Raw genomic sequence first — 22,970 nt, forward strand, 5'->3', positions numbered from 1 at the left:
ATATAATAAATAACATATTTACGTTTGATAATAACTTAACCACGAATATGCATCTACGTTTCTCGTAAATTGGTCGTAATCTGATGGTAGCTTGTCGATGTAATTTTGTCGTACATTTACGACCACATTACGACTACCTGAAAGTGTGGTCGTAAATGTACGACAAAATTACATCGACAAGCTACCATCAGATTACGACCAATTTACGACTAAACCTTTTAGTAGCAAAATTACGTTTAAGTTACGACGGACTTTAACATAGTCGTAAGTTAACCGTAACGTCGAAGTTAATTTACGACTACACATTTGTAGTCGTAAATGGTAGTCGTTACTCTCACGTTTTCTTGTAGTGATATATGTAGATCAATACATTCACCATGTGAACCATTCCACTGTTTTACGGTATTAATTGACAGATCTAATAGATGGTCACATGTTTTTTTATTATCATCTCGAAATTTGGCATTTGCACAATTTTTAACTCAGATAATCAAATTTCAAGTACAATTCCCCGATTATACTATTAAAAGAGTTAGATTGGACAATTATGGTATATTCACATACCAAGCATTCAATTAGTATTAGTATGATAACGAGAATTGAAGGTGTACATTAAGTGGCTAAATTCTACGCAAAATGGTTTTGCTGAATTATTAATTAAGTATATGCAATTGATTGCAATATCATTGATCATGAGATCTAAACTTCAAAAGGCCAGAAATTGATTATGAGAAAACATATTATCCGATCATGGATGAAATCACCTTTAGATTCATGATGAGTCTAACAGCTGATAAAAATAAAAAATACCAAGATCTCATGGATGTCGTTAAAGCTTATTTATATGGATCATTAGATACTGATATCTACATGAGAATTCCTGATGGATTTTAAATGACATAAGCATTAATTTTCAAACCTAAAGAGTTATGTGCTATAAACTTGCAAATGTCATTATATGGGCTAAAAAAATCTTACACATATGTGGTATAATCATCTCGGTAAACATTTAACAAAAGATGAGTATGTGAATGATCCTAATGCCCATGTTTTTCACTAAAAAAACAACATCCTGATTTGTGAATAACCGTGGTATATGTTGATGATATTTATATTTTTGGAATTCAAAATGAAATACAAAAGATATCTGACAATCTGAAAGGAGTTTGAGATGAATTATCTCAGATCGACAAAGTATTGTCTTAGACTACAAGTTGAGAATTCTAAAATAATGCATATTTGTGCACCAATCCATATATACTAAAAGAGTGTTGTAACGCTTTAACATGGATAAATTAACTTCTCTTAGCACTTGATGGTCGTTAGATGACTTAATGTTAAAATTTTTTAATTTCGAGCATATGTAGAAAAGGAAGAGATACTTGGTCCCGAATACCTCATTTAAGTGCAATTGGAGAGTTTATGTACCTTGGAAATTGTACACGGTCTGCTATATCATTCATTGTAGATATTTTGGAAAGATTCAGTTCCTCTCCAATGCAAAGACATTGAAATGAAATTAAACATGTCTTTCGTTACCTTCTAGGGACCATTGATTTATGCTTGTTTTATCCTAAAAATTAAAAAAGACAAATGGTTGCTTTTGCAGATGCATTATAACTATCAGATCCACCCAAAGAATGATCACTTCCTACCTCAATATTTTAAAAACATGTCCATACCGTTGGAATGCGTCATTCAAGGGGAAGCTTGCATGTTTGTACTCTTTTTATCTTACTATGATTTTTTCGGTAGTTTTTTCTACAAAGATTTTTAGCGAGGTAATAAACACGTTAAGTAAAAAATGATAGTGGCACTGGTCTCCAATGGAGAGTATTGTAAAATGTGAAACAAATGAACGTCAAAGAAAGCAGAATTAACATCTTTACGTTTTCGTGTGAAAGAAAGTTATGTGGAGTCCACCGCCACTATGCACGCACAATAAATTTTACTCTTTATCTCTATATAAACGAACAATTGTGTTCGATGTGAAATACACTATTCTCTTTTTTCTCATAAATAATTCTCTCTTGCGTTTCTTTCTTATGATAGTATTATCTCCCTTCTGCGGGTATTTTTGTTCTTTGTTCCTATTTCCAGTATGTTAAATTATAAGTATTATTATAACATATCACTTTTTATTTCAAAATTTAATCTCAAAAGAGAAAAAAAACAACAACTTAAGGGTGAGAAAAGAAAAAAAGGCATTTTTGGATAAAACTATTTTTATAGGATATTTGCATTTTGATATGAGTTAAAAGTACTGTAAAAACACTATAGTTAATAATGAATTAATCTGCAATAAATCACTAATTATTGGTTTATTTGGGCATGTATAAGAAGACTACCTTTGACGATTAGACGCTATTTAGAGACAATGTTTATGTTCTTAAGTATTACTTGTACAACAAAATGATATGCTTAATGCTTGTCCTGCTCTCAGAGTATTTAGCCACTAAGGAAGCTAGTAGATAAGTGGACTTTATTATATCACAGGATCAGTGAGCGGGTGCACTTTAGATTAAATTACGTGTATGTTACACGATGGATGATAGTGTTTGGACGAGAATGAAGACGAGGGTGGATTGGCCAACGTTCTGAAAGTACTCGAGGAAGCTAATTGTGGATTTTTAAAAGGTGTAAAGGTGTGAGAAGAGGACAACTGGAACCAGATGCTTGACGATGGAAGATATATGATGCAACACGCATAGAGAATGGGAAAGAAGAGCCTCCTAGGAAAGACAAAAAAAATGCATAGAAGAGCTTATGAAGAAAATAAAACTACTCAACCTCCAACCGCGTGAGAAGATTGAAGAGCTTGCTTTTGTTTTCTTTATTTCTTGTTTTTGTTTCTTTGGTTTGATGTTGTCTATATGTCTTTGTTGTATCAATAATCCAGTTCAATGTTAACTATGTTTATGGAGTTTAAAGTCTGAGAGTGCTAAGCTTTTAACTACGTATAGAGATAGTTCATTCTTCTCTACCTTCTCTCGCATATGGAGGCGATAGAAGGACACAAGAAATTGTTTACCCAGAATTCACCTAGAATGGCTACATCTCTGGGGTCTGGCAACATGCAATCAACTATAATCTTAAGAACAAAGATATAGAACCCCTCTCTCTTTCACAACCAAAGCTTACAAACCAAGCTCGATCTTTTCTTGGACAAAGGAGAAGAGAACACACAAACTCTCCTTATATAGTGGAAGTCAATTACATTAACTTAGTTGGATTAGGATATTCGCCCCTTTCCATAAACCTATTAAGAAATATTTTAAAATACTTGCAACTCCATAAACCATGAAAGTAATATTTCCAGGAACCTATCAACTTCCAATATAACTCCATAAAAGTGAGATTTTATTTTCCTAACATGACGTCTTTATCTTAGTTTAAGTTATGCGATCTTATTTTATTTCCATCACCAAATTCTGAAGAAATCCCTGACGGATTCCTTTACATAGTCTCTGATGTAGTCCCGAATCCCAACATTAAATAATTGGATCGCTCAAGTACTGACATGTGCTATAAGGGTTTCTTCCGGTTTCCACAAAGTCCCTTGACAAGGAGACGTATCTCTCTTCTATATTTTGATTCTCTTTCTTATTCTTTTACGTTTTATAATTTTAAAGTGCTGGAAGACCTACGTTAGAGACTTTTGCTGCGGGGTTCTTAGTATCTATGCACTTGTACATAGCAAATTTCCTCAGTTTATCATAATACATTTTGTATTCCTTCATAGCTTCTTTAGAACCAAGTCATATAAGTTTGTGAAAATCAATATACAACAATTGATGAAAACCGATAATCAAGGAAGAACAAGAGATTTAGTTTATTTTTAAATGGAAAACTTGATTTTAATCATATATAGAATAAATAATTTGCATATATTTTAAAAATATTTAGTAACTGCACTTTTCATATTTGATCATATGATTATCCGTAGATTAAAGATTCTACTCAGTGTAGAAATAAGACAAGGGATTCAACTCAAATTCTGCTTTTGTGCTGGTAGTGGAAAATAATTTTAGAATGATAGATTAACAGTAGAATATGTATTCAAAATATTTTTAGAAACCTTTGAAATCTGTAGGTGATATACCATGGATTTTACCACTTTTAGACCATGGTATATGACCTATTTAGAGTATATTATATGAGTTTGGAATATGTTTTAGAGTATTTTCAGGTTCAGGTACATTTTGGAGAACTTTGGTTATTTTAGAGTATTTTGAGGTGCAGAACTACACAGACGCATCAGATGTTTATCTATGGATAGAGACCTTCCCACGGTTCGATTCAGACCATCTTTTGACACAGGATTGAGATTTTAGTTATCTTTCCAATACCACCGGTTTGAGGTCAATCACCATCATGTAACAGAAGTTATGCATGTTTTACTGAAAAGTGGTCAGTCTGCCTCGCGAGAGGAAGCTGTCGGAGAGATGAAGGAACGTCGATCAACAACACATCCTTGGTGTCGATCGATGGTGACGCCAGAACGTGGGCCGCGTATAATTCAAGACCGATGTAAGCTCATAAGTTACCACAAATTACCATAATGCCCCTGGTCAACCTAAAGCCTTATTTATGTATTTTCTAAGCCATTGTTGACGGCTACGCTTTATTATATTCATTGTTATTGTATTAGGGTTGGAGAGAAGAGAGAAAATCCTTCATAGTTCTCTTGTAACTCCACTGGTTTTCGTTTTATTATTTATTTCTATTGCATCTATTCATCTATGATTTTTGTGCTAACTATCATGTATGAGTATATCTACATGCTAGTTTTAGGGCTAGGGTTTTGAATGAACTTCTGAATTATAGGATTTCTAGGTTAACTATATATCTTACACCAGCATGGCTTGTAATACTAGGATCTGGAATAGCTAGAAAAGCACGAGAGTGTGACTGATTATTTGAACCTAGAATCATAGGACAATTGAGAGGCACGAGAGTGAAGTCGATTAATGGAACCCAAATTCTGATGGATTAGATACCTAGGTGCATACGAGAGTTGATCTAGGAATTTAGTTGAACATTATCGATATAAGCGTTAATGCTTGTCTTGGGAAGCATCGATCGATACCTAGTCAATATTATCGATCGACGCTCATTCCTTGTTTGCATGCGAGAGCTGAAACAAAGACTTAGGCATCTGATTAGTAATTTCATGTGAGAGTTGGATTACTTGCTTATTGAATTCGAGTTCTAGGATGAACCCTTAGCATCTGTAGTTTGAGTTTTGATAACCTGAACGAAACCCTAAGTCTAGCAACCATTCTTCTATCAAACAAGTCATCAATCAATCTAACAACTACCTTGTTCAACTGTTTACTTTATTTACTGTTTTATATTATTTAACCTAGAATAGTCTGAAGCTAAAATCTATTGTGTGAGATATCGAAGTTTCTGTGGATACGATTCTTAAAGCTGTTTGCAAAGCTTCGAGCACTCCTTATTGTTGCGATTATAGCCAAAGGAGAAGAATCTGTGGAGGTTTTCACAAAAAAAAACAAACAGAGTGATGAAGCTTCAAAGAGTAGACATTAAGACTTGATTTTGAGCAAGTTGTCATTCTCATCCGGACTGAATTATATCTCCATAAGTAATTCTAATGACTGGAAATAAGTGCTGAGCGGGAGGGAATCCATTATTAGGCTAAAAAAAGATGAACAGTGTCGAACAACACTGTAGCAGAATCGTCGATCAGCACTGTAGCAGTGTCACTGTTCATCAAGAAAAAATAGTTGATATACCAGCAACGATCGACGAAAACAGGCCATTGTCGGTCGACAGAGCATCATGAGTACCCATCGATCGCCACTTAACTGTGTCGACGCTCACCATAAGCGAGGAGGTATACCGTTTTTCCTTTTTAAATTTAGTACTTATGATTTATTTTCCACCAATCAGACTTCATATCACTGGATACAGTGTTGTTTAAGTCTGGGGAAGGTTCTACTGATGTTGTTTATTTTGAGTTTTATTATTATGTGTTTTATTGAGTCAAGAAAAAGATGATGAACTTTTTCAATTTTACTTACTATCTAACCACTCTCTAGCACCATTCTTTGAAGTTATTGACTGTAGGGTGTACTGAATGGAAAAGTCAAAGTGATCACCTGCCAATAACAACCATGAGAAAGTGCGAAGGAACCCAAGCTGGCTCCTAACCTTAATCAACTTAACTTTTGTTTTGGGGTTTGGTATAGATTGGATCGGATTCCTCTTTCAAATCTGAAAGGCATAAGTCTGTAAATTTTTGATTTTCTTCTCTCCTCTCTTCGGAATGCAGAAAGAAAGAAAAAGAAAAGTTTGAGAAGATTTCCTGAGATGCAGAGGAGTAGGTACATTACCGATGACCCCATTATTCTAATTCAAAGGAATGATCACATATCGTCGGAAGCGAGGTGTAGGTACATTACCGATGATCCCATTATTCGCCTACACTTTGCCAAGAAAAGAAAAAAAAAAAAGAAAAAAAAAGTTGAAAAGAAGATGAATAAGACGGACTGCATCAACATTATTGTTCATTGGAACTGAGATAAAAGAATTTAGAGAAGAGATATATATGGAGAAAAGAAACCAGTATAAGACTACATGTTTACTCAGATACCTGATGGGATAAGATTCCATGTGTCCTTTGATTGATACTCCCAAGATTTAGCCTACACATTTATATGCAGATATGTAATCAGTAAAGGGGTATGTCAGGCGGAATCAGCTAAGCAGTGGACTGGATGGTTTGGTTGCTAAGCTAAGGTATAGTACATGAAGTGCCTCTAAAGTTGGCACTGATCTGATGTGGCTTGAAACATTGCAGAGGTGAAAATAGTAAATTTAAAATTGTGTGAGTCCCTGCGTTATCAAACCTGTTTCACAGCATTACTTTATGTTTTGCTTGAGGACAAACAAAAGAGTAGTCTGGGGGAGTTGATATACCATGAATTTTACCACTTTTAGACCATAGTATATGACCTATTTAGAGTATATTATATGGTTTTGGACTATGTGTTAGAGTGTTTTCAGGTTAAAGTACGTTTTGTAGAACTTTGGTGATTTTGGAACATTTTGAAGTGCAGAACTGCACAAACGCATCAGATGTTTATCTATAGATGGAGACCTTTCCATGGTTAGATTAAGACCATATTTTGACAAAATATAGAGATTTTAGTTAGCTTTCCAATGTCACCAGTTTGAGGTCGATCAGCATCATGTAGTAGAAGTTATTCCCATTTTACTGAAGAGTGGTCAGTCTGCCTCGCGAGAGGAAACTGTCAGAGAGATGAAGGAACGTCGATCAACGGTGATTTCAGAATGCAAGCCGAGTATAATTCAAAACCGACTTAAGCCCAGAAGTTACCAGAAATTACCAGAATACACCTGGCCGACCAAAAATCCTATGTCTGTGTTTTCTAAGCCATTGTTGACGTAACACTTTATTCTATTCATTGTTTTTGTATTAGGGTTGGAGAGAATAGAGGAACTCCTTCAGAGTCCTCTTGTAACTCCATTGGTTTTGATTTTATTATTTATTTCTATTGCATTTATTCATCTATGATTTATGTGACAACTATCATGTCTGAGTAGATCTACATGCTAGGTTTAGGAGTTTTCTAGGGTTTTGAATGAACTTCTGAATTATAGGATTGCTAGGTTAACTATAGATATTACACCAGGATGGCTTGTAATAATGGGATCTAGAATAGCTAGAAAATCACGAGAGTGTGATTGATTATTTGAACCTAGAATCATAGGACAATTGAGAGGCACGAGAGTGTAATTGATTAATGGAACCCGAATCTTGTTGAATTAGATATATAGGCACATACGAGAGTTGGTCTAGGAATTTAGTTGAACGTTATCGATCTAAGCGTTAATGCTTGTCTGAGGAAGTATCGATCGATACCTAGTCAATAGTATCGTTCGACGCTCATTCCTTATTCGCATGCGAGAGCTAGAACAAAGATTTGGGCTTCTGATTAGTAATTGCATGCGAGAGATGGATTACTTGCTTATTGAGTTCGAGTTCTAGGATCAACCCTTAGTATCTGTAGATTGAGTTCTGATAACCTGAACGAAATCCTAAGTCTAGCAACCATTCTTCCATCAAACAACTCATCAATCAATCGAACAACTACCTTGTTCAACTGTTTACTTTATTTACAGTTGTATATTATTTAACCTAGAATAGTCTGAAGCTAAAATCTATTGTGTGAGATATCGTAGTTTCTGTGGATACGATTCTTAAGTAATGCAATCGATATATTATTTGAGAGAGTTGCTCTTAAAGTTCAATTTGAGCATATCAGTAGATTACTTATTCTAATAAAAGTAGATTGACTAACAATTTGTGGAATTCAATTTATAATATACAAATTTCCATAGATATGGGTATTTCTTGCATTGTTCGTATTTTCCCTAATTTTTTTTTTATTTTTAAAACTACTTAATTCATTAATTTTGTTAAATGGAAAGGAAAATAAAATGAAAAATAGGACAAAATGAGTATTATACTATAAGGACTTTTGGTGTATATTTCCAAATTTCCTGAAAAATTATTTTGAGCCGTAAAATTCAATTGCATAAGCCGTAAGAAAAAATATTATACATACATTTATTCTACTTAAATTTAAAAGTTATCCATGAAAATTGAAAATATATAATCATATTAAAAATAATTTAGATGTGTTTTCCTCAAAAAAAATTTTTTTAATAATAAATGAAACTAAATTTTCTTTTTGATTTTAGACCAACTGCCTCGATCAGTTTCACTCCTCGTAGTAGTTCGAAACTATGCCTAAAATAAATATATAACTAGATTTTGATCCGCGATTTGAAAGCACATATTTGTTTTCGAAATTACATCATTATTAATGAATTTATATATAAGATAGTGTAGGTTTGGAGGACACATTTATTCGGAACTATGAACCGAACCATACCAAGCTGAAGAAAACAAAATCAAAAGTGAAAGAAATTTCATAAATAACCGAACATATCATATATCTGTGGAACCAAAATATTGAAACCGATCTGGGAGCCTAAAGGGTACCTGAATTTAAATATATAGATTATATAATTACAAATATCAAACATATTCAATTTTTAAATAACTGAATATCATAAAAATACTATTTAAAACCCTAATTACCGGTCAAAAATTACCGAATATATTTTTATTCAAAATATTAAAAAATATTTGAATTATCTGATATTTTTATCTTAACAATCTGAATTATACGATATTTAAACTGAAAGACCTAAATTATATATTTTTGTTTTTGCATATTTGCCACTTCTCAACTTTGCTACTGAACTAAACCAAAAAAAAACTCAATTGAAACCAAACCAAATTTTGTAAATAATTGAACAGTTTCTAAATTTGTAGAACTAAAATACCAAAACCAAAATACCGAACCAAAAAATAACAAAAACCAAAATACCAAACTGAAACAGAATGCTCAGAAATGATAGTGTATATACATTTAAATGGTGCGAAGAAGGCATTTTACTTTTAAAAATTATTTAACTCCTTTTAGTAGAAGTACATATATGGTTTATAAATGAGATAAGATATAACCAATGTTTTACATTCGATATGGACTCGCAGTCGAACCGCAAAATCCAGTTGCCGTATATAATTACGACTGAATTATGTTCTTCATGTAGTATTCTATCAAAGATTCTACCAACTAATATGTTTTCATAAAATTCTGATTTATTGAAAAGCTATTAATTAAAAATTCAATAAGACCCAAAACCCCGTTATTAACCTGTGAACCAACACCGGCTCATCTGGCAAAAATCCAGAAAATTTTATAATACTTTTAAAAAGTTGAATTAAACTTCTCGTATAGTACATAAAAGAATAAAATATTTGATTTGTTACATAAACTAAACACATTGTATTTTTGTTATGCATTTCAAATTATAAGATTTGTAATAATCAATACTATTACAATTTTTATGTAGATAAATTATTTCTTTTATTTAGAAACATACAACGAGTTAGACCTATTGATACGAGAGATAATATCTTATGTTAAATAAATAAATGTTGTTGCATACTCGTATGACTTTCTTTTAACTTTGATTAGTAATCAGGTCAACATATGTACTTTGTCTTCTTTTGGTTCATACGTGTATCTAAGGGGAGTTGTAACTTAAGTATTATGTGTTTTGCTTGAGTTAAGAAGAATGATCGATTAGGAAAAAAAACATATTAGTAGCGATCGAGTTAATTTATGTATGGGTCCCATAAATTGTGTTGCTATAATAAAGTTTAGTTATAATAGGCTAGTTTATAAATGAATGGGTACAACAACTTTTTTTAAGTAGATTTTTCAAGACTCATCTATACTATTAAAGCAAAATTCTTCTTAAGATTATGCCCATGACTTTTCCAATTAATTACAAAAATTTCTATAATCTTTTTCAATTGTTTTTAATGGTTTTCGGAAATTAAAAGCCCAACAAATTAGAAAGTAGCATGTTTCTGTCCAACTATACAAAACAGCCCAATAATTTAAACAATTTATCCATCGTTTTTAAGCCTATTTCGTGTATGTTTAGTAACCCATCCATAATCGTTTGTGTTCTAACCCTATACCCTAATACTTTATTCAAACCCTATTAACACCATCAAAAACCAGTTGTCCAAAAAACTATACCAAATATATTGAAGTTTATTTAAAATTTTCTTATACGAAGTTGCCAAAATTTATTCAATAATATTAATTATACTATTATAGTATAGGGTTAGCATATTTCAAAATCATTGGTTTTCAATGTTATTGACCTTTTAAACAACCAATAATATTTAAATAATTAAATATTTATATTTAGCAAATTTGGTATATAAATATAAATATAAAACGTAATAAATAGAAACTCATAGATTTTCGGATTCAAATCAAATAAATTCCAAGAATATTCTCTATAACATCCATTTTCATAATTGCTACATACAATAAATTCAAAAGGTAATATATAGAAACAAGATTTTCCGATTTAACTAAATTAACTTGATGAATACGCATAGAATATATTCTGTTTGACATGGTAACTGAATTTTCCGAATACTAATTTTAAAAGATAGAGATATTCGATAATAAAGAGAAGATCCTCCAACTTTCTCCCCAAGTTTCTCCTAAAACCTAAGCATTCTCTTTTGTCGGTTTTAGGATACTTAAACCTGTTTTGGGTTGGATTATAGAAAACAAAAGTTGGTCGTTGATTTGTAAGCCCAACATACCAGTAACCCTTCATGTAATTTTTGATCATATAGGCTTTAATTCTTAGTTTTTACTTTTTTTTTTTATTTTAGTTAGCATAACCATGAATAATATTTGTTCTTATTAAAAATGGTTATTCTTATGAATTAATTTTAAAATAGTTCTTATTTTGTATTATAAATGCTAATTTTAAAATAAAAAATGTTGATAGTTTTCGGAAGTTATTATATATTGTAAGAGTTTTAAATATAATTTATTTTCATTAAAATCAACTTCAATATAAATAGATTTATAAAAGATAAGAAATATTACTATGTAAGATACAGATTTTTCAATACAACGAAATCAAAAGAATGTTATATGTTAAATATTTAAATTTAGGCTATTTTGTTCTAAAAATACAAAAATGTGATTTTAACCGTATTATCCAAAAAATAGGTACCGATCCAGCACCAAACTAAACTCGAAACTTTATCGAGTTTTTAATATTTTTATCCCAATCAAACTGAGAGCTAAACTAATTAATTCGAAACCAAACCTAAATTCACAAATAATCGAACGGCCCCTATATTTTTTAATTAAAAAAAAAACAAAATCACAACCGAAACCGAAAACAAAAAAAAAACACAAATTACAGTCAAACTGAAAATTGAACGCACAAACCTAAACATATTAGTGAACAAATAGATGGATTAATAAATTTTTCAACAAAAACTATTCCACGCTTTCAAAGCGCGGATCAAAATCTAATTTCCTTTTAATAGTATATATTGCTTAAATAAAAATAAATAAATATTTACTGAAATATATATTATATACTATTTCTTTTGAAAGTCTGTATTTAATTTATAATTTAATAACTCAAAGAAAGTTTAAAATTTTGGATTATTGCTAACCTGCAACGTTAAATATATTTGATCGACACTTACCATACATTTGAAACATAATAATTTATTATTCGAGCAAAAAAAGATAATAATTTATTTAAAATGTTTAATAATTTTTATACTATAAAACATAAGTCAATTGAAAATTGTATGAATGACATGTGTCATTTATTATTACAAACAAAATTAATTATTATTTCTAGGGTATTTTTTAAAAAATCTAAGTAACTTCACCATCGCTGACACTGACACATAAGATGAAACAAATCATTTATCTCTTAAGATAAATATTTTAGGACATTCAAAATCACTGATGATTTTCGGAAAGAGTTGGCAAGGAATTCAAAATTATTAAAGAAATATCGGGACATTAGTATGACAATGAAGTATTAGTCGGTAAGTTTCTAAATTTCAGTGTATTTTCTTTTTATTGGTGTATCATTTTTTTATTATTTCTGGTCATCAGTTTCTTATTATAATGTTTTGTCTTTTTGAAATTTTTGGTTAGGTTGTGACTGTTGGATCTCTAGAATTACAAAAATTGATTACTTCAATCCACAACTACAAGACGTGAATGATTTCAAATTGGAATTACTTAATGATGGTTTTATTATTCGTAGATAATATTTTGATCCATAATATACACCCCTTAAATAAATAAAAACAAATTTTAATACATCAATTGTCATATCAGATGATTTCTAATATTAATTTAAAATTTGTACTAAGTTTAATATTTAGATTTAAATAAATATTAATATCAAAATTTGTTGGATATATATTAGTCCACACAAGTTGTATGGACCCACACCTAGTTAATCTTTTATTCAGCTCTTAGAGCATCATTAACCTTAGAGATGTCAAACTAGGTACTGGCCCGCGGGCCCGGCCCGTTAGGGATTGGTTTAGGGCGGGTTTGGGCCGGTGATTTCATGTCCCGCAAAAAAGCGGGCCTGGCGGGAGAGGCTTGTCGCGGAACCGGACCCAAAGCGGGCAAGCCCATAGTAATCCGTGGTTTCTCCATGTCCCGCAACCCTAGTCTCTAGACTCTTCATTTGCTCTTCACCTGAAAAAAAAAACGTGAGAGAGATAGAGTGAAAGGCGATGTGGTTGCGACTTCCACCGTGGAAAGAAACAGAGCTCCGACGATGACGACGGCGGTTCGCTCTCCCGACACTGCTTCTGCTCACTACTTCGTCTTCCAACTGCAGTCTGCAGCAGAGGAGCTAAAACGACAAGGGTCTGACAAAGTAGATTCTTCTTCTTCGATGTGTCTTCCGTTCTTCCCTATGAGCTTCCAAACTCCTCAGATCGGACATGCATGTACAGAGTTATGTATTTCAGACAAAAAATTGAAGTTCTTTTGGACTTATAATCTCTGCTGTAACTCTTTGTTTTTTTTTTTCAGGTTGTTAGATAAGAAGACCAACAAGATCCGAGGTAGTGATGTAGTTTTTTTTTTTCCAGGTTGTTAGATAAGAAGACCAACAAGATCCGAGGTAGTGATCGAGCTTAGCGATCTATAGTTTGTGTTATGTCTTATCTAGGTTAGCGATCCATGTAAACAATTGAACAACAAGATCTGAAAGCGTACTGTTAGATCCTAGTATTAAAAAGACCAACAAGCGTGTCTTTGTTTCATCGTTTGTTTTTGTATATTTTGTGTTCTGTCTTTGACTCATTTTAGCAATTAGTAAATCTCGAAATCCAGATACAGTGGGGTGGAGCTTTACGACTTTCTTTTATTTAGTGATAAAACTTCTATCTAATAGAACAAAAATAAATTGTGTTCAGTCTCTGATATGTTTGTTTGTCATGTTGTATTTGGCTTTTGTAATGTTTTGAAGCGATGAAGTGATGAAGAACAAGGAGGCGACTGGTTCATCCTAACAGCTTTTCATTCCCTAACAGCTTCAGTACCTCAGGTTAGTCAGTCTCTTATGCATAAATAGTAATCATTGATAGGAGAGCTCGATGTCTATTGTCTTGTGTTGACTAGTTCGGTGAATCTTCGCTGCGTAGCTTATGAAATATCACTCAGGATTTTAAGGGTGATTGTTCTTAAGCTATGCGTGTAGATTCACTGCAAAGTTAAGACAAGAGTATTGTCTTACTGTCTTCTGTTCAGTAGTGTAGCGACTTGTTTGCATTATAGTCTCATGTAAACTCTCTGATGTGTTTTTTTCTTTTTGTCTGTGTCACGCGTTTGAATATGTGTTGCCTCGAGCTCGTGGAGTGATCGTGACCAAGGAGGCATCAGCACGTCAGCCTACCATTGCTATGACCAGCTTTATGACCTCAGGTTAGTCGCAGTCTTCCGTAGAACTAATAAGCATTGATAGGAGAACTCACTGGTTAGATAGGACTCCCTGTTTAGATAGGTTAACTCACTGTCTTGCTTAAGAACCACTGTATTGATATGAGAGCTCATTGTCTTGCTTAGAACTAGCTTTATTGATATGAGAACTTGCTGTTTGATGTTGATCTGTTGTTAGATGCTTGTATACGCAGCTTGTCCTCAAGCTAATAAAAATTTGTGAATGTTTATGTGAATGTTTACGTAGCTTACTAGCTTGTCCTCAAGCTAGTATAAAATTTAAATTATCAATTTTTAACTTAATTAAAATTTTAAAATATTTTTAAGACCCTAAAACCACTAACACACGTAGCTTAGGTTAAGGGAGCCGTAACTTAGCTTAGAATAGAATTTTCTAAGCCAACCGAGACCTGAGAGACCATGGGATCAAGAAGCGACTCAGAAGAGCAGTTCACTTTGGATACTAACTATGTTCCACCAGATACAACGGACTTTGAGACTCAACAAGTCATGGCAAGACTTGCGGCAATTGATGAGAACGATGATCAGCGTGATGGTGGTGATGAGGGAAACAAGCAAGGTCGCAAAAGGAAGCTGATCAGTCCGGTCGATTCAGAAGAGGATGTTGATGTTGAAATAACTCCAACAACCCAACCGAGGAAGCCTCCTAGAAAAACCAGCTTTGGAACAGCCTCGCAGAAACCAATGTACCAATCCACTCTGGATGGAGGTAGTGGCTCTTCCGCACAGGCCAATAGTCAGAAGAAGACTGTTCCTCTGAAATCTGTGATTCGTGGAGGGAGGAGAAAGCCAGCGCCTCGGAGGTCGTCTACTCAGTCGCGGAAAAACAAAGGACCGAGTACTCAGTCCCGGAAAAACAAAGGACCGAGTACTCAGTCGCTGAAGAGGAAGAGCAAGATCCAAGAGGAGATACCAGATTTTGATGAGGAACTAGTAGAAGATGAGTTGGACGAGGATGAAGCCGGTTTGGATGAAGCCGGATTGGATGAAGCCGGTTTGGATGATATGGAGAATAGGCAACGATCAGATGTGTGGAAGGATTTCACGGTGGTTGAAAAAACACAATGGAGATTTGAAAGCTGTGTGCAATCATTGCAGGAATGAGTATGCATGGTATTCTCACTCGCATGGAACAAGTGGGCTGAGAAGGCATCGGGGGAGATGTAAAATGTATCCAAGGAATACTGGGAGGCAGCAACAACTCAATACTGAAGGGAAAGTAGTATCTCGCAAGTATGATCATACTGTGTTCAGACAGATGGTAGCTAAGACTATAGTCCAGCATGATCTACCTTACGCGTACGTTGAGTATCAAAAAGTTAGAGACACATGGGCGTATTTGAATGCTGATGTCCAAACAATTTGTCGAAACACAGAGAGACCAGATGTGTATCGATTATATGAAAGTGAGAGAGACACACTCAAGAGGGAATTTGGGAGTCTTCCTGGACGAGTGTCCTTCACATCCGACTTGTGGACATCAGTGAAACGAGAAAAATACATGTGTGTGACAGCACATTACATTGATCGGACTTGGAAGTTAAACAGCAAGACCTTGACGTTTTGTGCTCTACCACCACCAAATACTGGTATGAATGTTGCGGTTCAGCTCCTTGAATCACTGAAAGAGTGGGAAATTGAAAAGAAGGTGTTCTCGATCACATTAGATAATGCTACAAGTAATGACTCGATGCAGGATATTGTGAAATCGCAGCTGAATTTGAATGATGATTTGTTGTGTGGAGGAGAGTTTTTTCATGTCAGATGTGCAGCTCACATACTTAACCTCATTGTGCATGATGGGTTGAAGGTTATTGGAGGCTCTTTGCAGAAAGTAAGAGACAGTGTTAAGTATGTTTTAGGATCGGAAACGTGTGAACAGCTGTTCCACAAATGTGTGGATGCTGCCGGTGTAGTAGAAGGTGGATGGCTAATACTGGACGTGCCGACAAGATGGAACTCAACTTACTATATGCTTGAAAGAGCCATCAAGTACCGTAAAGCATTTGTTAAGTTGGAGGCATTTGATAAGAAGGGTTATAAAACGGCGCCCACAGCTGAGGAATGGACTAGAGCAGCCAATATTTGCGATTTTTTGGGTCCTTTTGATGTGATCACAAGCTTGATGTCTTGTTCGAATTACCCGACTGCAAACTTGTTTTTCTATCAGGTTTGGTTGATCCATGATTGGCTTCGGAGAAATGAGGAAAGCCAAGACGAGATTGTCAGATACATGGTGCCACCGATGAAAGAGAAGTTTGACAAATATTGGGACGAAGTCAGTGGTGTTTTTGCAATGGCAGCAGTCTTCGATCCACGGTTTAAGCTTTCTATTGTCGAATGTTGTTTAGGGAAGCTTGACATGTGTACTCGTGATGCAAAGGTGAAGAATCTGCGTGAGAAGCTGAGTATTCTGTTTGAGTCATACGACAAAAAATCCAAGAATAACTCGCCTTCTGCTGAGCCTCGTGAGACTGCTTCGCAAAAAACATCCGACTCAGGGTCAATGAGACTGTTTATGAACTACAATGTGAGTGTTTTTCATTTTTTAATCTTCTGTTTTTTTTTCCTCTCTAATATTTTTTTTCAACTTGGGATTTCTTTGTATTTTGCCAAACGAGTGGCATTGTGAGTGGAAAGACACCTCTAGAAGTTTATCTTGAAGAACCACCTTTGGACTTTACTAATTTCCAGAGCTTGGACATCCTCGATTGGCGGAAAGATAATGCGCATCAGTATGGTGACTTGGCTGCAATGGCATGTGATCTGCTAAGTATTCAAATCACAACAGTGGCTTCGGAGTCTTCCTTCAGTATTGGATCGCGAGTTCTGAATAAATATAGAAGCCGTCTACTCCCAAAAAATGTGCAAGCTCTCATATGCACTAGGAATTGGATCAAGGGATACGAATCTTATGCACATGGTAAATACATTCATTTTAATTTTATTAAGAGTTCCATTATCCTTTATCCTAAGTAAAAGAAATTTCTGATATTTTCAGATGAAGAAGTCGATAGTGATGGTGAAGAAGAGAATTTACCATCATTTGAGTCCATTGTTGATGGGGAAGGTGAAGATGAGTAGATCGCAAGTTTGAAATGTTATTTTGATTTGGTGTTTTGCTTCAATTACAATTTAAGATTTTTTGTTTAAGGTGCTTGGTTTTGTTTGAGTACTGATTTGGATCATTTGGTGTTTCTATGAAATTTACTTTGGTTGAGACTTAGCTTTTCATCTTTAACATGCTGTTGATACCAATTCTCATTCCACAAGTGAGTGTATCTGAATTACGGCGTTTAAGATGTACGTTGATGAACTTCATGAACTTCAAAAACCAAAAAAAAATCAAGAACAATAACAATATATTTAAAATTTTGTTTTGAGCTCCAATAATAGATTCATGTCTTCACGTATCTTCACATAGTGGAGCAGCATGCAGTGTCGAGAGACATCCTTATGCACTCCTTTTACGTTCAGCCCGCGGGACGGCTTGTAAAGGACTGTGGACATCGGCGGTACGGGATTGGAACGGCCTTTTGGAGACCGCAGCCCGTGGGACGGGCCCACCTGAACCCACGAGATGACGATCCCGCCGCGGTACGGGACGGGACGGGACGGGACGACCTGTTTGACATCAGTATAACCTACAAACCCCATTAGGGTCTCTTAATGATTATTTTAGTAATTAAATGTTGATAAGAACTTTAGTTAAGAGACACCTAGATTTTGTACTCCAATGCTAGTTTCTTAATTAAGGGTTCTTAAAACAAAAAAAAACATAAAAACAAAGATTAGTAAAATATTTGTAGCAATTGTTTAAATGGACTTTGAATAGAAAGAAATTATAAATCTTGTGTTGTGAAGTTACTTGATATGAAATTTGAATAGAAAGAGATTATGAATCTACATGGTGGCATTGTAGATAACAAAAAATTAGCATGCAAGACAGAACAAAGCGTATAGGAACAGCCTCCACTCACATAAGCATTCTACATGGTGGCTACTGATACACATATCTTTAAGAAAAAAAGCCAAAAGGAGCACATATATACACATACCTGTTGGGCTCTGAAGAGTTTGATAACCCTTTGCAGCTTTGTTTCCTTGATGCGGTGGACTCTTAACAATAAGAGCCCTTTATGGACTCTTAACAATAAATTAGTAATAAACACAGTAATTTGATAGGTTTAGAATGAGAATTTCATAACATAAAAAAATTTTAAAAAAATGAGAATTTCATAACATTAAAAAACATAAAAAAATTTTAAAAAATACATTACAACATATTGAAAATACAAATACTAATCGTAAACGAGAAAAAAACTAATTAGTTGAAATTTTGATTTATTCCAAATTTTTGTCAGATATTCGAGTTACAAACGAATTATATTGTTAATAAATATTTTGTAATATACATCAGTAAGATACATCATCAGTCTCTAAATAGATTCTGCTCCAGAATTTTGAGTTAAAAAGAACAAAAAAACATACAATGTTAACACCTCTCTTTAGTTTTTACTCCCGGGGTTGGTAGGGATCACCTATGGAGACAGCCAGAAGTTAACCCAACAGCTTCTCCAGTTCTAATCTTATTACGGTAAGGAATCTGTCAACCTAGAAAATAAGAGATGGGTCAATCATTCTTGTTGATAAGAGCCAAGTGAAAAGGACACACGAGTGATCATAATAAGCAAATGACAGAAGGAGGAGTTATCAAACAATTATTCTAAGACAATCAATAAAATACAAGTAAAGAAATGAATCAAGGCAAGCAGAACAAACCTATCTATGAATAGGTGAAAGAGCTTAGCATGTGCAACAAAATCAGAAAGCACCTACAAAAGAAAACTAACCATTTCAAATTACTTAGGGAATGATTGAGGAGTCAAACAAGGTACAAAGAAGTTTGATATGTAAATAGGATTGGTGTCTCATGTGTAATCTATTAGCATTACCTGATACACAGTAGGAGGCTGCTGCTGCAGTCACTCATCAAAGTTCCAACTATCCCAGCCTACCAGGATGGGCCGTAACAAACCGTGGTTACAATCTACAACTTGGCACTGAGAGGTTGACCAGATATTATATTAGAATGGTCTTCTGATTGATTGGGAACGTCATGTTCTTCACATCTCTAGTCATCAACAATACTCCAGACCCGTAGATCCCCATCTTCACCTGCCTCCTCTCTCCCATTCAGAAATGGAAAACATTTAGACATCAACGAACAGTCAACCACAATCCAAATCTTCTGACTTAAATCTCAATGTTCATATACCAATCAATACAAGCGATGTTGCTCAGATTGCAATCCGGAACACAACAACACAACTGAATCTAAACCTAAACGCCCCCAAAGACAGAACCACATTTACAGATTCAAAAGGAGACACAGAGAGACTAATAACTAAGAACTTATCGATTTCCAGAAACAATCATTCCCACAAACGCTAACCTTTTACAAATCAGACGACATTCCTTAAAAGATTTCACCTTCCTCAAGATCATCAAGATAATCATCATCGACATCAGTTTTTAACAGTCCGATGATCTTGCTTCAACAGAGAAGAGATTTTCGTACTTACAGTCTGATCTTGCTTCTTCTTCTTCTTCCACCTTCATTACCGCAAACCTTGCCTCTTGTCTGAGTTTCATCCTCCACTCGATCCTTGTTTTCTCTTGCATAGCATAGGCTATAATACTAGTATATCAATATTTTACATGTTCTACCATAGGTTTGTTTACTTTGTAAGATCCCACAAATCATGATTAAGAATTTCAACTCTGTGTAAAGTCTCTGTATACCCATATGTCATACCCATATGTCAGATGTCCTGCCTAATATATTTAACAATGTTCTAGAAATGGCTAGACGTAGAATATTAGTGTCTAGGCGGATTATTCGGGGTCTTAACATAGAGTAGGCGTTAACGAATTATTGATTTATTATATATATATATATTACATTTACTTAAGCTATTTTATATTTTTTGTTTTAATTATAAAATTATTTTTATGAATTATAAAAATTAGATATAAAAATACACAAATTTGTGAATTTTATTAATAATTATTACTTATTTTAACAGATTTATACTAATTTAACCCAATTTAAATCGTTTTAGAAAGATTTAAAAAGGTTTGAATCGTGTAAATCGGATTATAAGAGAATTGTTTTGGTCAAAAGGTTTTACGGCCTAAGCGCCGCCTATACCGATTTTTAGAACATTGTATTATTTAGTCAATATATTTTAGTATTGTTGTATTAATAAGTGTCTGATCAAATTATTATCCATATATATTTTAGTCTTCCATGAGTTATACCTGAGAATCTTGAGATATGATTATGAGTATTTTTTTCATTTTTCAAATGAGACTGAAACCAGATGAATCATTTTCTTTCCAGTACTTATTGTTAAGTAGTGTTTTGTATAGCCACATGCCACATGTTACATGCCACATTGCCTGCCTGGTATATTTATAGTCAACAGATTATATAATTTTCTGGGACCAAAGAATGTCCAAATCAGATACATGTTAAAGAGAAAGGCATTAATCTAAATTGATAATTTAAATCGAAAGATAACGCCCAATACTTTCTTCGAAATATATAATTTTGTTTTTTTTTTCTTTTTTTTTGGCATCAAACGGCTATTCTATTACTCAAGCTTGAGATGGTCTGGGAAGCCAGACCAGAATAGAACAACCAATAAAACATAAGGGTCTATAAAAGAACGTGCATTCCTAGCTAACGAATCTGCAATTTTATTCTGCGTCCTTGGAAAGTAGCTGATCTTGAATTCTGAAAAACACAACCGAAGAGTTTGAATTGTTTCCAGCTCATTTGAGAAACTGGACCAAACTTGTGGCTGTTCTATCATCGCTATCAGATCCTTGCAGTCCGTTCCAAACCTCAGACAGGTCGAGTGTTGTAGCATGCTCTCCATTGCCCACTGTAGCGCTTCCAGTTCCGAATGTAAAGCTGTTTGCCTCATTCTCAGGTTTCTTGACCCCATGTGTTGAATCTTACCCATGGTATCCTTCCAAACCCATCCCATTCCACTAAACTGAGCTGTAGAGGTCCATGAACCATCCACCATACAAATATTACCCAAGCTTAAGGCTTGTGTTTCTTCAGTAGTCTGTACCTGTGTCGGAACCGGCACAGAGTCTCTCGCATTGTACCAAGCTTGACACTCACTCTCTGCATACCTGACTAGTTCCAAAGGGTCTCTGTCTATGCCTCTAAACAACTTGTCATTCCTAGCTTTCTATATGTACCAAATTATCCAAGGATAGGGATCTCTATCATCTTCTGGCTCCAGAATGCTATTCTTTCTCCAAAAAAGATTGTCCATGTTAGCATAAATACTTGATACAGGGAAGATTTGAGAGCTCGACGGTGTTGTTGATAGCTCCCATGCTTGTAAAGCAGGTGGACACTCAAAGATAGCATGGGTAACGGACTCTTCTAGTGTTCCACATCTTGGCCAATAGTTATCACAGCGTATATTATGTCGTACCAGATTCCTTGTTACTGCTACCTATCCTGATATTAGTTGCCATATATGATGACACATATTTTGTGGCGCATTCACCTTCCAAGCAAAGGCTTGAAATTTTGTAATGATGGGTTGTAGAACTTCTATTTCCTCTTCTTCTCTCATCAAGTTTGTAGCAACCCAATATCCTGACTTAACAGTATATTGTCCATTCTTTGTGTGACTCCAGCAAACAGTATCACGTCGATGGGTAGGGCTTTTGGCCAAACTCAGAATCATCAGAATATCCTCTTGAGCTACATATTGTTCCAGCAAACTGACATCTCACTCCTTTCAAATAGGATTGATAAGACTGCTTATAGTCATCTTTGGGTTTACTGCTGGGGCCCTGGCATGAGCCGGTCTAGCAGGGGTCAAAGGGATCCAAGGATCCCTCCACACATTAATTTCATACCCTGAATGTACTTTGCTTCTGATGCCCAGAAGTAAAAGCTTCCTCGCGGCAATGATACTCGTCCATACATACGATGGGGTATCTGCTGTACCAACTTGCAGCGGCGAACTCATACGGTAATATCTTCCCCGAAGAACTCTTGCTACTAGTGAATCCGGAAATTGAACGAGACGCCAAAGCTGTTTAGCTAAAAGTGCTAGATTAAATTCATGGATCATACGGAAACCAATTCCTCCCTCCTCTCGAGGTGCACACATCTTTTCCCATTTTGCCCAATGGATTCCTCTTTTCGGAGGATTCGAGCTCCACCAGAATTGTGCAATGGCACTTGCTAAATTCTCACATATCTCTAAAGGAAGCAGAAAGCTGGACATGACATAGGTCGGCAGAGCTAGCAGTATCGATTTAATCAAAACCTCTTTTCCTCCCTTAGATAACCATCTACCAGTCCAGCCATTCACTATATGTAGGAGCTTGTCCTTTAAAAAAAAATAGTTTACACTTTGATCCACTGATATCCTCTGGGATTCCTAAGTAGGATCTCATCCC

General features: G+C 34.5%; 1 long non-coding RNA gene and 1 pseudogene across 1 annotated transcript; one reads left to right on the top strand and one right to left on the bottom strand.

Moving 5' to 3' along the window:
• Nucleotides 1–22,970, top strand: part of LOC106314346 — a 77,780-nt pseudogene that overhangs the window by 50,288 nt on the left and 4,522 nt on the right.
• Nucleotides 18,903–20,253, bottom strand: LOC106319481. The gene is made up of 3 exons (XR_001265497.1): nucleotides 19,421–20,253; nucleotides 19,248–19,300; nucleotides 18,903–19,079 (listed from the first exon to the last, which is right to left on the bottom strand). It is a non-coding gene; the product is annotated as an uncharacterized LOC106319481 (long non-coding RNA).

This window comes from Brassica oleracea, chromosome C9 (genome assembly GCF_000695525.1).
Source record: "Brassica oleracea var. oleracea cultivar TO1000 chromosome C9, BOL, whole genome shotgun sequence".
NCBI classification, from domain to species: domain Eukaryota; kingdom Viridiplantae; phylum Streptophyta; class Magnoliopsida; order Brassicales; family Brassicaceae; genus Brassica; species Brassica oleracea.